This window comes from Lissotriton vulgaris, chromosome 9 (assembly GCF_964263255.1).
Source record: "Lissotriton vulgaris chromosome 9, aLisVul1.2, whole genome shotgun sequence".
Lineage (NCBI taxonomy): Eukaryota > Metazoa > Chordata > Amphibia > Caudata > Salamandridae > Lissotriton > Lissotriton vulgaris.
Window position 1 is genome coordinate 202,674,514 of NC_141697.1, and position 16,644 is coordinate 202,691,157.

The window sequence follows — 16,644 nt, forward strand, 5'->3', positions numbered from 1 at the left end:
GGTAGGTTTGGGTAGGGAAGATGTCAAAGGCAGAGAGGTGGAGTTTCTTGGCAGAGGGGGTAATAGGAGAGGCAAGGGTAGAGGTTTTGGAGGCAGAGGGTTGGTAGTCCTGCGGCGTGTCTGTAGATGCTGGTGTGGTATGGTGTCTAGTGGTATGTCTGTGAGGGTGAGTGTGCTGCCTGTCTTATGAGTGTAGATGCATGTGGGTTTGTTCTTCTGTCAGTGTGTTTGTGCGGCTGTTGAGATGGATGCCTTTGTATGTTTAAGTGAGCTTGGTTCAGGGAGGGTAGTTGGGACTGTGGACAGAGAAGAGGCATACGTGAGGTGGAACAGCTGGAGCTAGGACACTGTTTCTGTCAGTGTGGAGGCCAGAGACTGATTGGATCTCTTTAGGGCAGACATGTCCAAGGGAATGCCCTCCAGGAATTATACCATTTGTGTTGGATGATTGGTATGCACATGGTGGACATTCAGCACTTCTGTCTTCCCCACAGAGATCTGCCTCACGATGTTAATGGCCTCCACACTCAGGACAGCAAGGGAGGCAGGGGGTGAGGTGCCTGGCATGAAGGAGATGCCTCCGCTTTAGGGGAGCGGCCACAGAAAGTGGGCAGGGGAGCAGCTGGGAGGGAAGAGCTTGTAGGGGTGGTGGTGGACTTGGATGTAGAGGATTCAGTCCATGGGTCATCCACCACCACTTGGGAGTCCTCACTGGAGCTCAAAATGGTCGATGATCTAATAGATGTTAGGTCCGACGTGCCCTCAGTAAAGCTCCCCTTACCCTCCATGCCACTGGTTCCCTCCTGCTCAGACTCAGCGCTGGAACCAGTTTGCCGAGCTGCTTCTCCTTGCTCCAAGGTGCTTCCTCCTCCGCTGGCCATTTCTGATGCTGTGCACAAGAAGGAAAATGAATCAGAAAGTCGACCGCTTGCACTTGACACATAGATATCATCACAAATCTTCACAGATCAACCAACTACATCAATTGGACTTGTGTAATTATATTAGATATTGTACCATACATAGCACTTGTTAGTATGCCAATTAACCTTTGCTCCCTCACATATGATGTTAGAAGTGACATTGGGTGTAGCAATATCAAAAGCCACAATCACAATGTCAACCAATTGACTATGTACAGGTTGATGTATTGTTTTTCGCTGCTGACGGCCTTGTGTCATGACATACCTGTCTCATCTAATGCAAGGGAGTTTAGACCTCACAATGGGAATATGATTCACAGAATTGAATTGAGACATGTTGTATATTCCGCAATACCTAGTTATTAATTAGGGAACTATTGGGTCTAATGTAAAAGGTCATATACCTTTATTGTCAGACATCAAGCTAGAATAGTCATTGCATAAGTCATATCACACAGATAATTGTGATTGTGCTAATTTGTCCTGTGGCTTAGGTTCTTACCTATCCGGTCACACATCTAATTCTTATTGTGGAGACATCAAGGTAGTAGGCAGAGCTAGGGCTAGAGGTACATGGCCCATAGTCATTGGAAACATCTCACCAGTTCCACATGTGAACAATGCTCAACACACTGCCAAGTCCAATGACTGCATTGGACTTGGCAGTGTGTTGAGGAAAAATGTGGAGGATCAAACAACATCTAACATGCAAAAGCATGTTTGTCGTATACATGATAATGTGCCCTTGTGCCAAAAGATACATTGGCAGCACCATCTTTGAGGCAAAAAAACAGATCCTCGAACACACAAGAGCCACCACCCACGGAGATCAGTCAAACGCAATTGCTAAACACATGAGTCTATACCATGACAACAATTGGGAAAATCTCAAATTCCGCGTCATTGACCAACTAGCGGACACAGAAAGGGGAGGCGATCGCAGGAAATCCCTGAGACAAAAGGAATCGCGACATATCATCGCATTCAGGACCCTGGAGCCAAGAGGTTTAAACCAAACAGAAGAGTTGTATGTACATTTATAAAAAGAACATGAAGGAATAACTTGCTCACCAGAGAGAGCATAAATCAATGGTTTGTTCATTAACTGTTATACAAATCTCACTAGAGAGAATGAAACGGAAATCAATGGTAACTTCACTGGACAGTAAATTATATTCCAAGAAATTGAAATGTAAACATTCCTTCTTGACTTATTGTAAAATGCTACAAGCTTGCTATCCCATTCCAATGTCATTCTGAACCAGAGCTATTCTTAACACACAGAACACAGATGCAAACTACGTTTCCCAAAATGCATTTGCATGATACCTAATATTTTTTTCACACTGTGCACTAACATACAAGAAAGCTCGTGTTAGAGCTCTGTACCCGTGATCAAGCCTTCGGCTGAAGGCGAAACGCGTTGGGCTAGTGACGATTGAGCTATACATAAAGCTGTTGGTCTAAGCTTTACACCTGCCTGTTTGTGTGCCTCCTTACCTCCGGTGCTGGGCCGGACCCGTGGACATATATATAAACATACATATATATATTTAAAATATATAATAAGGGGGGTGTGGCCAGACAAGAAGGCCGGTTGGACATGATTCACCTCAGCTCCGGGTCTGCGACAGTGTCCCGACCGCATAAGCGCCATCAAATATCGCTGCTCCAGTAGAGACTGAGCGGGTGCCTCTCAGACCGAGATAAAGACCCCTTTTGAGCTTCGCCGGGGCTCAGTGAATGCAACAGTGGAGCAACGCAAAGTGGCGGCTGCCGTGCTCGGAGGAAGGAAGCAACGCCGATATCTATGCACCTTATCAGTGCGGCTGGGGAAGACTTGTGGAGCAAACACTACCATCTTGACCCCTGTTTGAGCGATGAGCTGGACGCTGCATAACGCGACCAGAAGAGCTACAACCCACGATCGGTGGATCTTGGCTGGGACCAGCAGTGCAGACGCGTAGTCCCCTGGAGGGCGCAATCTTCCAAGCTGGTGAGGCGTGGACGCAATAAAACAGCCTGATGTGGCCAAAAGGCATCAGGAGCACTTTCGGTACTGGCAGCCTGAATAAGGATAGTAAACAGCAGCAAACGGGAACCCTGCCTGATTGTGCCTGTCCCTAAAATGGCGTCTGGCACCCAGCCACAAATTAACTAAACAAGGTGGTTTCCAAAGTAAGTACACCGGCGATATCGCATACATCAGAGCCGCAGGAGACATGTAAAGAGGAAGGGGCTCTGTGCCCACTGGGAACTGTTAACGCCGCATATCTGGCCTAGCGAGTTGAAGAGCGGGGGTGTATTGGCACCACCGTCAGTCAGCGGCTCTGATTACCTTGTGGAAGGGGGAGGTGAGTACTCTCCATGGTTGATGCTGCAAGCATAAATGCAGGGGAGTCACTGAGCCTGCACCTATGCCACCAAAGAAGGGGACAAGCAAAGTTTCCAACTTTTTTACTCCAGCGGAGAAAAGGCAGCCACCAGAGCAAGACGAACCCATTGACACCATGGCCCTCATGAAGATGGACTTCATGGTGTCCCTGAGAGAATTTAAAACTGAACTGCACGCTGAGCTTAATCAGGATATCAAAGCCTCAATCAAGCAAATCAAAACAGACTCAAACTCTCGCATGGCAACGCTCCAGCAGGATGCAAACTCGGTGGGCAAAAGAGTAGTGGATTTAGAAAGCCAAACCCAAGAGCAGGACAAGCATGTCGCAGATACACAAGAACAGATGCAAGATCTCCACAGTCAACTACATCTGCCCCTTCTGAAATTAGAGGACTTACAAAACAGATCCCAGAGAGGCAACATTCAGATCTGGGACGTGGAGGAAGGGACAGAGGGGCCAGACCTGGAGGTCTACCTTGAGGGACTCTTTGCAGAGATTTTAAGCCCACGTCAGCTCAAGAATAAGTTGGAACATTGTATAGGGGGTAAGATAGCTGGAGAACGCCATCAGACACAGGATATTCTCGCCAAATTCCACTCCTTTAAGGTGAAAGAGGCCGTAAAAAAGGCAATATCTCTTTTCAAGGTATTTGTTGCAGTGTATACCAGGATCGGGCACCCGCGACACTGGCGAAGCGACAGGAATTCAGACCTATTACCACAAAGCTCCGCAAAGACCACATAAAATACAGATGGACATATCAATTTGGACTGAGCTTTGAACATAAAAACAAGATGCGCCACATTACCAAACTTGAAGAGGGTCTGAGAGTGCTGGGCCTCCACCTGTTGATGATGGGAACACACAAGACACGCCAAGGGGAACAGACTAAGGCGGCAGTAAAAAACTGCATTGGAGCACAAGTACTAAGGGAGGCCATATGTGGCCAAATTGGATGTGGGGACATGCTACAAGACTTGACATATTACGCAGGAGTGGTGTATTCCAGGGGAGGGCATTCACATGTGGACAGCAAACTCCTAGGGGACAATAGCTGAAGCACCAAAGCATGTCGAAGGAAGCCTTTGAACACCAACAGTTGTGAACCAATAGATGGCGAGCTATTTTGAACAGACTGGACAGGTGTGGATGGGGACTCTGGTCGAGTCATCCACCAACATGCCCAGATGTGTCTTATTAGTCAAAGCCTGCTGGGCTCTCTCCAGGAAACAAAGATTCTCCCACTTTCAATTTCTGATCACTGCTCTGTCTCAATGTGTCTCAGCTGGAGTTGCGTCACACCCGGGTCCTCCATATGGTATTTTCTGGTTTCCCTTACAAGGGATAGACTGCTGAGGGATGTCTTGCAGGGAGCTATTACAGAATTTTTCTATCTGAATGCACCCCGAGACACTTCAGCCTTCAATAATTGGGGAGCATTCAAGGCAGTCATAAGGGGAAAATGCCTAGAGCGTAATGCTATCCTGAACAAGCAAAGAGCTAGAGAGAGATCCTAGAGGCTGAACTAGAGATGGTTGAAAAAGAACACAAGAGGACACCCACCAGGGGTTCACAACGTAAATTTACTGCGCTTAGTGGGAAGCTTAAAGTGATATATAACAATAGAGCAGAGTAAACTTTGCTGTGGCTGTGCCAGATATCCTATATACAGGGAAACATATTAGGTAGGCACTTGGCTAGAAAACTCAGGGAAAAAAGAGAAAATACATACATTGGAAGTATACTTGCTAGGGAGGGCACATTAGTATCCTCAGATACAGGAAAGGCCAATATATTCGGGCCATTCTACAAGAGATTATACACAGGGGAGACACGGGAAATAGATTAACAAAATAGATACCTGCAAACACTGGCCTTCCCTAAGGTCTCTCGGGCCAGGAATGATATCTTCAACGCACCTATAACTCAGGAGGAGGTGAGCATGGCAATCAAATCCCTTAAGCCCAACAAGGATCTGAGTCCTGATGGCCTGGCGTCCCATTTCTATGAAACCTTTACCTCAAATATCATCCCTCACCTCACACAACTTTTTAATACAATGGCAGAAGATGTTGGGTGACTCCCTCCATGGCTGAGGCGGTAATAACGGTGACTTCTAAGCTGGGGAAAAATGTGCACCTCTTTGCTTCCTACCGACCCATTGCACTTTTAAATCTGGATGCTAAGTAAGGTTGGGCGTAGTTCGCGAAGCAGCGCTATGCGAAGTGCACTTCGCACTACGTGAACTTCATGTTGCACTACGCTCGCTGCGTAGTAGCATGTTCGCACTGTGCAAGATGCGTTTTCAATGATTGCACAGTGCGGACAAGCATCCGGCACTGTACAATCTTTGAAAGCGGCATCTTGCACAGTGCGAGCTGTAGTTTTCTACTGCTCGAGTAGATTTTTACAATGCAAACTGGTAGTTTCTTATTGCTCGCGGTCGCGAGCATGCGCAACCACTCGCAATGAGAAACATGATCTCCCTGCGTTGAGAATCTTGCCGGGATGTCATTTTACTTGCTCGCGGTCGCAAACATGGCGTTGAGGACCGGGAACAAGCAAAAAATGACCACTGCACTACGCTAAGCTGCACTACGCGTGTTCGCACTGTGCTACGTGCAGCTCACGTAGTGCAAAGTTGGGCAAACTTTGCAACTACGAGAGCGTAGCGTAGTGCTTCGCCCAGGGTTAATGCAAAGCTGTATTCAGCCATCTAGGCAGAGATGTTAAATGATCTGATGCTAGACTTTGTCCACGCTGATCAATCTGTGAATATAAAGGGCCCGCAGACCCATGATAATTTATGAAGAATGGTACATCCAATTGAGAAGGTAACTAAGCGCAAGATACCGGTGATTCTTGTGGGTCTGCATGCCGAAAAGACCCTTGACAGGGTGGACTGGTTGTTTCTTTTTAGCACGCTTAGACACTTCAGTTTCAAGGACAAATGTATTAATATGATCAGGGTCAACTATATACAACCTCGATCTAGGGTGCAGGTTAATGGGACTATGTCTGCCCTGTTTCTCCTTACCAGAGGGACTACACAGGGGTGTCCGTTATCGCCCCTGTAGTTTGCTCTAAGCATTGAACCGCTGGTGATGTGTATCCGGAAGACTCCAGAGATAAAAGGAATTCCCTTTGGAGGAGATAATCACAAAATATCACTGTTCGCTGATGATGTTCACTTATCCCTCACTGAACCATCTCTCTCACTTCCTGCACTGCAGATGGAACTGGCTTTGTTTGAGACAGTGTCTTGATTTAAATCAATTTATACAAATCCTTTATACTTAATCATACGCTTCCAGCTGCTGAGGATAATGGTCTACAGGAACGCACCCCCTTTCAATGGTGCCAAATGCTCACTTCAATACGTCGGTATACAATTACCACCACGCCTAGAGGGGCTATACAAGGCCAACTTTCCACGCCTCCTACTTCAGCTTCAACTAGACCTAAAGCGCTGGTTACCTATTTTTATTTCCTGGTTGGGCCACATACATGTGATCAAAATGAGAATGTTCCCTAAATGTTTGTATCTCTTTCAAGCACTGCCCATCGAACTAGATAGGGAACTTATTTCCAAAATCCGATAACTAATCACTCGCTTCATCTGGCAAAATGGAAAGGCCTGTTCACCAATTCATACCCTGAGGTGACCGAGAGCTGAGAGAGGGTAGGTCTTCCAGACACCAGCTTATATTATAAGGCGGCCCAATTGAGAATAGTGGCAAAATGGTCCAAAAGGGAATTGGAGAAGCATTGGCTGAATAAGGATCAGACTAAAGTGTGGAGGACGATTTGGGACCTCATATGGAAACCCAAGTAGGACCGACTGGCCAATGCTTACATTAGCACTCTCACCCACACTACTTTGAAGGTTTGGACTCAATATCTTGGGAAGAGGAGTTGACCACGTTCCCCTCACCATATACAGCGATGCACTTCTATCCGGCTTTCCCACCCGCACTCCGTGAAGTCCCCTTCAACCCCTGGAAGAGGGCGGATGCCTCATGTTGTCAGGTCTCTTCCTTAATTATGATATCCTAACATTTGAGAACTGCCGGAGGGAGTTTTATTTAGACCCTAATGAACAGTTCCACTATCTTCAGCTCAAACACTGGGGTCTCATCCTCAGATCCAAGATGCTGCCACGCATGAGAGAACTGAACTTGAAAAATGTGTACAGAGGGTAGGCTCCATGAGTGGTGTAGTCTCTTTTCTGTACAGCTCCCTGTTTGCTGCCCGATCCCCGAGACCTAGGTATATGTCCATGCAGGAATGGGCCGGGCTCTGGTTAGACAATGCCAAATGTAATCATTCCTTAGAATTATGAGAAGCTCACTTGAAAACGTTGATGGATTGATATTTATATCCCACCAATCTTAAGCAGATATTCCTGAATACGTTGGAGAGGTTGTGGTCTCCTTTGTGACTTCCAACATATATGGTCAACATATATGGTGGGATTGTCCTACAATCAAAACCTTTTGGGAAGATATACTCGCACACAGTAAAGATATGCTGGGTTATCCCATACCAAGGTCCATGGAGGGAGTGCTCCTAGGCATCAGAGATCCATCATTAGAACATCAAACCAGAGACGTCAAGGCTATTTTGTGGATTTGCATAGGGGGCTGCTGAAGTTGCGATTGTGGCGGCCTGGGAGAAGAAGGTGGCCCGCCCTTTCCTTATGGCATTCTCAGCTCTGGAAGATAGTTTGTCTGGAGAGAATGTGTAACAAAGAAGGGGTAGAGAAATGAGATCAAGAGATGATCCTAAGGCTCAATTTACCATTCCAAGAAATTAGAATGGAAGGTCCAACATGAGTCGGAGCCCCAAGTAGCAATGATTAACAAGAAGAGAACTCAGTTGTTCCTAGACGAAGAAAAATAGTGATACGGTCAAGAGGGGAGGAAAATTGATGGGGGGGTAGTGCTCAGTGGAGTGCTCCCCTGGGCATCCCATTAGTTGGAATGAATGGCCTCACACACTCTTGCGAGTGTCATGCTTCATCATCGGCCGTTGCTCCTCGTTGGGCAGGCGGTGCAATGTCCAACGGGCTCACCTCTAGGAGGGGCTCTTTGTCGGAGATCTTTTTTCCAACAGCCTGTGGGTGAAGTGCAAGTGAGGGGCCAGGTAAGAAGTGGATAGTGTAGGTGGGTGTGTTAAAATATAGCAAGGGATACCGGAGAGCAATTTATTCTGGTGGTTCTACTATAAGTAAAACCAGTGGGTGGCCTATGATCGCCAGAAAGTTAGGTTCTGTATCACGATCTAGGACTACACAGCGTTACGTGAGGTCGACATGTTTCTCGCTTCTGCGATTATGCTGCGATTCTTCAGGACCTTATTTAAATTTTACATCTATCACAACAGGAAGACCTGAAAGTGTCAACCTATAAACATCAATTTGTAACCGGTAGTACAACGGTTTTACTTATAGTAGGGGAACCACCAGAATAAATTGCTCTCCGGTATCCCTTGCTATATTTTAACACACCCACCTACACTATCCACTTCTTACCTGGCCCCTCACTTGCACTTCACCCACAGGCTGTTGGAAAAAAGATCTCCGATCAAGAGCCCCTCCTAGAGGTGAGCCCGTTGGACATTGCACCGCCTGCCCAACGAGGAGCAACGGCCGATGATGAAGCATGACACTCGCAAGAGTGTGTGAGGCCATTCATTCCAACTAATGGGATGCCCAGGGGAGCACTCCACTGAGCACTACCCCCCCATCAATTTTCCTCCCCTCTTGACCGTATCACTATTTTTCTTCGTCTAGGAACAACTGAGTCCTCTTCTTGTTAATCATTGTCTGGAGAGAATGACAGATATCTTCAGGGACGATTATATGGGGGCCATTAGTCACCAAGGCTTGCCTCTGGTGGTTTGCCCCCCCTCAATTAAATACATGCATCTTTTTCAGTTCTAGACTCTATACTCACGGACACCAGACAGAGCCACAGGGGTACTACAGTATGGAAGATTGCAGTTGAAAAGTCAATACCATGAAAAATCATGGGGTTCACCCCCACATGCGTAGGCCAAAGAATGCACTATATATCTGTCACTACCACCACTTATTTTGTTTATTGGGAAAGGGATTGGTTATGTGTATGGGGGACCTTCCTTGTTGGAAGGGTAAGATTTAAAACTCGTTGCAAAGGAAAAGACGGGTTGGGCATGCACATTTTTTTTTTTTAGAAATCTCGTGCCTTTACCATGTCTAACACTGTGCCTATATTTTTATCTACAAAAAAGGAAGAACACCTGATTTTTGTTTTTCTTGGATGTCCATCTTCAGCTCAGCTTGGTGTGCTATAACCTGTAAAACTGCTTAAGCTCCATATTTGTTACAGTGTTACTAAGTGTACGCCAAATGCTAATAAAAATAAGTTTGAAGAACATATATAATAAATAAATATTCTACGATATTTAAACAAATCGTAATTAATATATTATAAAAATATATGTGTACTTATTTAAATATACATAAAAATATAAAATATTGCAAAAGGAAAGCAATGCAATTTTCAATACAGCACACTTGTTTACAATGTAATTACACATAATATACACACAAACAATTATTGCAATTTTAAATATGTTTATTATTAGACAAATTGAATTATATAACTGTGAACATTAAAAATTATTAGAAATGATAATATATATACATACAAATTTCCAACTACAGTAAGAGAAAACATTTTTATACTGAATAAATATGCAAATAATTATGCCCAACTAAAATAACACAACAATAACACAAAGTTTACACCACACAAAAATAAGATTTACTACTCTAAGTACAATAAACATAAAATTGCATAAAATATGGCATTACAGAACATTTCCATGGACTATTCCCACTACAAGTAATAAAACAATAAAAATTATAATTTACAAAATATAATATGTTATATTCCCACTGTGCAAAAGTAGTGAAAGTGTTGGATTGCTGAGGGTTAAAATGTGCTATTCCCACTTCAGTCACTTCGAAAGTGGGGAAAGTGTGAGATTGCTGTGAGGTAAAATTGACTATGCCCACTCCAGTCACTTCAACAGTAGAGAAAGTGTTGGATTGCGGAGCAGTAAAATTTACTATTCCTACTCTAGTCAGTGCAAAAGTAGGGAAAGTCATTGGATTGCGGCGGGGTAACATTTATTATTTCCTCTCCAGTCACTTCAACAGTAGGTAATGTGTTGGATTGCAAAGGGGTAAAATTTACTTTTCCCACTCCAGAAGGTGCAAAATAGGGACAGTGTTGGATTCCTCAGGGTAAAATGTACTATTCCCACTCTAATCAGTGCAACAGTAGGTAAAGTGTTGGATTGCAGAGCAGTCAAATTTACTATTCCTACTCTAGTCAGTGCAAAAGTAGGGAAAGTGATGAATTGCTGAGGGGTAAATGTTACTATTCCCACTCCAGTCACTTCAACAGCAGGGAAAGTGTTGGATTGCCGAGGGGTAACATTTAGTATTCCTACTCCAGTTAGTGAAACGGTAAGAAAAGTGTTGGATTGCAGAGGGATAACATTTACTATTACCACCCCAGTAACTGCAACTGTAGAAAAAGTGTTGGATTTTAAAATAGACCAAAATATATTATTCCCACGACAGTAAGCATTACATTACAAACAAACAAAGGTTCAACAAATACAAAAACGAATTTTAAATACAAAACAAAAATATCACATTCACTATTAAAAATTAAATGCAATATTATTTTAAATATAAACCAATTCTCTGACAAACTAATTATTCTTAAATTTCATTCATAAAAAAATGTATCATTTCCTTCCACCATAAACTCCTACAAAACTTACAACCAAAACCTAAACTAAAATTAAAGCACACATATTTTACAATATTAAGCTAAATGTATATATTAACAATAAATATTATTTATAACGTACACCATAATTCTAATATGTGATAATAATGCAATTACCCAATGAACGTCATTCTTATATAAAATATAAATTAATAAATTCATTTATTAAACCTATTTCTAACTTAAAATTGTTTTAGTTCCCAATCTACACCCCTATAACCCCCACAACCCACACCTAAAATAAAAAAATACTAAAACAATTAACATAGGTAATTATCAATTAGATAATTCATATCAATTAACAAACAATTAATTACAATTAAATAACTTCCAACCTTATATACCCATAAATAACACAATCCACTCATAAAACTTAAACAAAATAGTAACTCACACTATTAACATAATTAATGATCAATTAAATAATAAACATTAATTAACGATTAATTAATAAGTAAGTACAATTAAATTAAATTACTTCCCGCCTTCTATCCCTATAACACCCACAACCCACATATACAAATTGAATTACAAAAAACGAATTAACAATTATAAGAAATAATTACACAATTAACTAAATCAATTATTATTTAAATACATATTATTTGTAAAAAAACTATTATTCATTTATTATAATAAAATGACTTCCCACCCTTTACTTCTATAAACCCACAACCCACTACTGTACCAACTCTAATAAAAACATACTTAAACATTTTTCAAAGACATTAAAAGCATAAAAAATGTTTTAAAAATAAACGACATCAAAAACATATAAAATATATAGCTAAATACATAACAACCATTACAAATCCATAACTCTTAACTTCTAATCATTATTCTTGACAATGACATTCTTGCACTCGTCATTTCCATTTCACAATATTTTTCACTTGATTTTACTGTCAGTCGATATTCTGGACAAGATATTCCATCTAACCAACTATTTTATTCCTTGAGGATGAAATAGATTGTGGATTGTTGAAGGAATGGAGTGATGGCTGGTTCTCTGAGTTGTTCATTGTTTTTGGGATGAAACTTGCACTTTTGGATGCTGTTTACTTGTGTGGAATAAAGGAAAAATGCAATTTTATTTTTTGAAAGATGTATAACAATATAAGGTTATTTTGCTTTCATTCTCATTGTAATTGTAAATTTCGTGAAAAATATGTTATAATTTCAGATTCTTTTCCAATTGTGTTTTTTGAAGGTGATCTATGTTTTGGAAAAAGAAAAAATGCCTAGATTCAGTAGTTTTTTCTACATGAAATTTAAAACCTCAGTCTCCTTCCAATACTTGTCCTAAAGTAAACATCAGGTAGAGTAACAAAGGGCACTTAGCTCTGCAATCATTGCTGAGCACCTGCATTGTTGGAATAATGATTTTGCACCCAGTCTCTGTCCCACAACTGCCTGAATGAAAGAAGCCAGCAGCAGAGTTGGTATAGTAATTTTGCTCCCAGTCGCTGTCCAGCATCTGCCTTGAGGTAAATTCCCGGTGGAGTTAGAATGGTCATTTTACCCCCAGTCACTCCCAGCACCTATTTTGAAGTAATTAGCAAGCAGAGTTAGAATAGTAATTTTGCCCCCAGTCACTGACCAGCACCTCTCAGGCTCACATAGAATTTTCCTCGAAGTGCCTTTTACTATTTATATATTTGGATACATTTCTGCAAAGGTGCTACTGTATGGAAACAACCACGCATGAATACAGCAGAAGTGTAAAAATACATTTCATAAATAAATCGCCATCCCAAGTGTACGGAATTCAATTTATCTGAATGTTTTGTGCTTCAACAAGGGTGACTTTATTAGAGTAGAATATGTGTTGCCGTTTCCCATGTGATGGCTCATTTTGTGCCAGTTAATTGTTCAATGCCTTCAATAGAAATCGGAGATGTTTGCTACGGCAATTTAATTAACCTTGTCTTAGATACCGATAAGATTTTAATATCTTCGCTGATTGAGGCTCATAATTAACTTAACTAGTAATTATGTAAAATCCATATCTCAGTCTTCTCAGAATATCTGTCAGGCATCGTGTAGTCAGCATACTAAAAGTTAATTAAATGAGGTGTTTATCTTCTTTGTGTACTGTTGATAGGGTTTGCTTTATTGAATAGCATTAATGTTCATCCTAGCAGTGAGCTGTAATAATGGGATGAAGTTCCTCGTTTGTTTATGCGTTTGCCTGGCCTCCCTTGAACCTGTGCTGGAATAACATTTTTAAAAGGTTTCTGGTGTGATTTTTGTGCAAATTAGAAAACTCTACAATTACTAATGCATACTTCCGACCATATATCTGGAACCTTACATAAAGAAGTACAAATGATACTGAAAATAAAAGCCTTGTTTCTTAAACTTTCCTCACACGAATAAGTGAGAAGTTTCAGAAGAGGGATAGATGAGGGCTTGTGGCTGGGTCACACGAGGCCCAAACACGGAGGAGGCATACATAGGTTGGATCAAGATTATGGTGCCATTACTATTGGCTAGGAATGATGGTAATTAAGGACCATTCTTAGGACCCAATGGACAGGCTACCTGGTGTCTACGCATCTACTGGGGTCAAGTGTTTCAGACTAGCTTTTTATTTTCACAAAAGATTTGAATGCGGCAGTTTTATTGTAATTATTTCTAGAGATATTAATTGATATTTTATCTACTAGAATGAAGAAAGAGGACAAATAAAAGCTAATGAAAGGAGAGTTCTATTCTTGGTAACATGTTGTCGTCCGGTACCCTTGTGTATAGTTTTCTGTCCAAGACCAAAGTATTGTTAAGAGGGTGGGGCTGAGTGAGGATCCTTGTGGTACGCCACAGATGACTTCGGTGGCCTCGGACTTGAATGGTGGGAGGCGGACTTTCTGGGTTCTTCCGGTGAGGAACGAGGTGATCCATTCAAGTGCTTTTCCTTGGATTCCGATGTTGTTGAGGCGTTGTAAGAGGGTGCTGTGGCAAACTGTGTCGAATGCTGCAGAGAGGTCGAGGAGTATGAGGGCGACTGTGTCTCCATTGTCCAGTAGAGTTCGAATGTCGTCTGTTGCTGCGATGAGGGCGGTCTCAGTGCTGTGTTTGGCTCGGAAGCCAGATTGTGAGGAGTCGAGGGAATTGTTGGCTTCGAGGAAGGCAGCGACACAACCTCAACATCATCTCTTACGCGGATGACACTCAACTAATCCTTTCTCTCACCAATGACCCCAGCACCGCCAAAACTAACCTACACGAAGGAATGAAAGAGGTTGCCGAATGGATGAAACAAAGCCGTCTGAAACTGAACTCAGATAAAACAGAAGTCCTAATCTTAGGTACATCCCCCTCTGCATGGGACGACTCCTGGTGGCCGGAAGCCCTCGGAAAAGCACCCATCCCGACAGACCACGCACGGAACCTAGGCGTCATCCTGGATTCCTCACTTTCAATGAACAGACAGGTCAACGCCGTCTCTTCATCCTGCTTCAACATTCTCCGCATGCTCAGAAAAACATTTCGCTGGATCCCCACCGAAACAAGGAAAACAGTCACCCACGCTCTGGTCACGAGCCGACTCGACTACGGTAACACCCTCTACGCGGGCACTACCGCTAAACTCCAGAAGAAGTTCCAACGAATCCAAAACGCCTCAGCCAGGATCATATTAGACATCCCACGCAACGAACACATCTCTGGTCATCTTAAAGACCTCCACTGGCTACCCGTCAATAAGAGGATCACTTTCCGACTGCTAACCCACGCACACAAATCACTCTACGACATCGGACCAGAATGCCTCAACTCACGACTGTCCTTCTACACCCCCTCCCGCCAACTACGTTCTTCCAACCAAGCCCTCGCCACTGTACCTCGTATCAACAAAACCACCATGGGAGGCAGATCCTTCTCATACCTGGCTGCTAAGACATGGAACTCGCTCCCCGCTTACCTTCGCCTTACCCAGAACCACCTAGCATTCAGAAAGCAACTTAAAACGTGGATATTTGACAAGTAATCCTCCTCCCCTTCTAAGCGCCTTGAAACCCTCTGGGTATGTAGTGCGCTATATAAATTCTATGACTTGACTTGACTTAAAGAAGCAAAGGTTTAATTGACAAAGACAAGGAATTTACTCAGAAAAGCGAAGCATTGAAAATATACATTTTAAGTGCCTTTGGTAATTGGGGACAAGAGTGATGCTGAGACATCTCTGTACATGGGTGTTTCAGAGCAGCTGTTTAAAAAAGACAGTAACACAGCATGTTTTTTTTCTAAAACTGACACCTGGATATGCACCACCGCTTTAATAACAATAACTATCATTGGCCTTCCGAAACAATGACAATGCGACCCCCACTCATAATACCACAACTGAGAAGGCCAAATCCCCTGGAAGTGCAGATAAATTTAAAGTAAGTAGCAGGCAGGATGAGCCATGAATAGAATGGAGGTGCTATTTGATCTAATGAATAGCAATGCTAGAGTCGACACGTAGAAAAGATTCCATCACAAACAAAAATATGCCGTCCTGCCTTTTTATTTTAGCTGATTACCATCGATAGGATAGAACTATGTGACTTGTCGGTCATGGTCCTTGGGTCCATACTGTTAAAAATGAGCTGGAACATGGATGAACTACAGAGGGCGGTAGAGACAAAAAGCCTTTACTGAGGGATCACACAGCTGCATTGGTATCAATGAGGATCAATCAAGGTTCATCAGAAGTTTCACCTGTCAACAGACTTCTCAGAGGTCACTCTTACAGGGGAAGCAAAGGTAGCTAAAATGGCAGGTTTATGCACTGAGGAAGTGAGCTAAAGAAAGATGACGAATTCAACCCAAAAAGATCTGTGACTGAGGGTGAGTGTTAGAAAAGTGTCACCGGTCAACAGACTTCTTAGAGGTAAGTCTTACAGGACAAGCAAAGGTAGCTTAAATAGCAGCTTTATGAATGACCCATTCGTGCAAATAAGGGAATGGCTTAAGTTTCATCTTATTACAAAAGGTCCATTTGTGGCATAACGCACGATGCAAAGTGCATGTTGCCCAAGAGCTACAGCACCGGTAGGCTACCCTAGATTGTGTACTGCCTTAGGCTTTTTCTTGCCACAGGTGATGAAAAAACATCTATCATCATTCAATAGCATTGCTAATTTTACCATAATGTTAGGCAGAGCAAGCTAAAATCGTATCTGTAACAGCAGGAGCCAGGCTACAATTCGTTCAGTTCTTGAGAAAGCGCACGTACATACTTTGCTATTCATCCATCAATCCTTATCTAAATAATTTTGCGATGTTTTACTTTTTTTTAAAATAAATGTATAGTTATACTGTTTCCCCGACAACTGACTACACCAGCCTTTGATTATTGAACATGCTGCCATCTACAAAAATATACATGAACAATAGTTTGTGGTATCAGCTGAGACTAGAGAACTATCAATTTCGCATCTAAATATTGATTTGTAATCACTCGTACATCATCGATTGCTTGCGGAATTA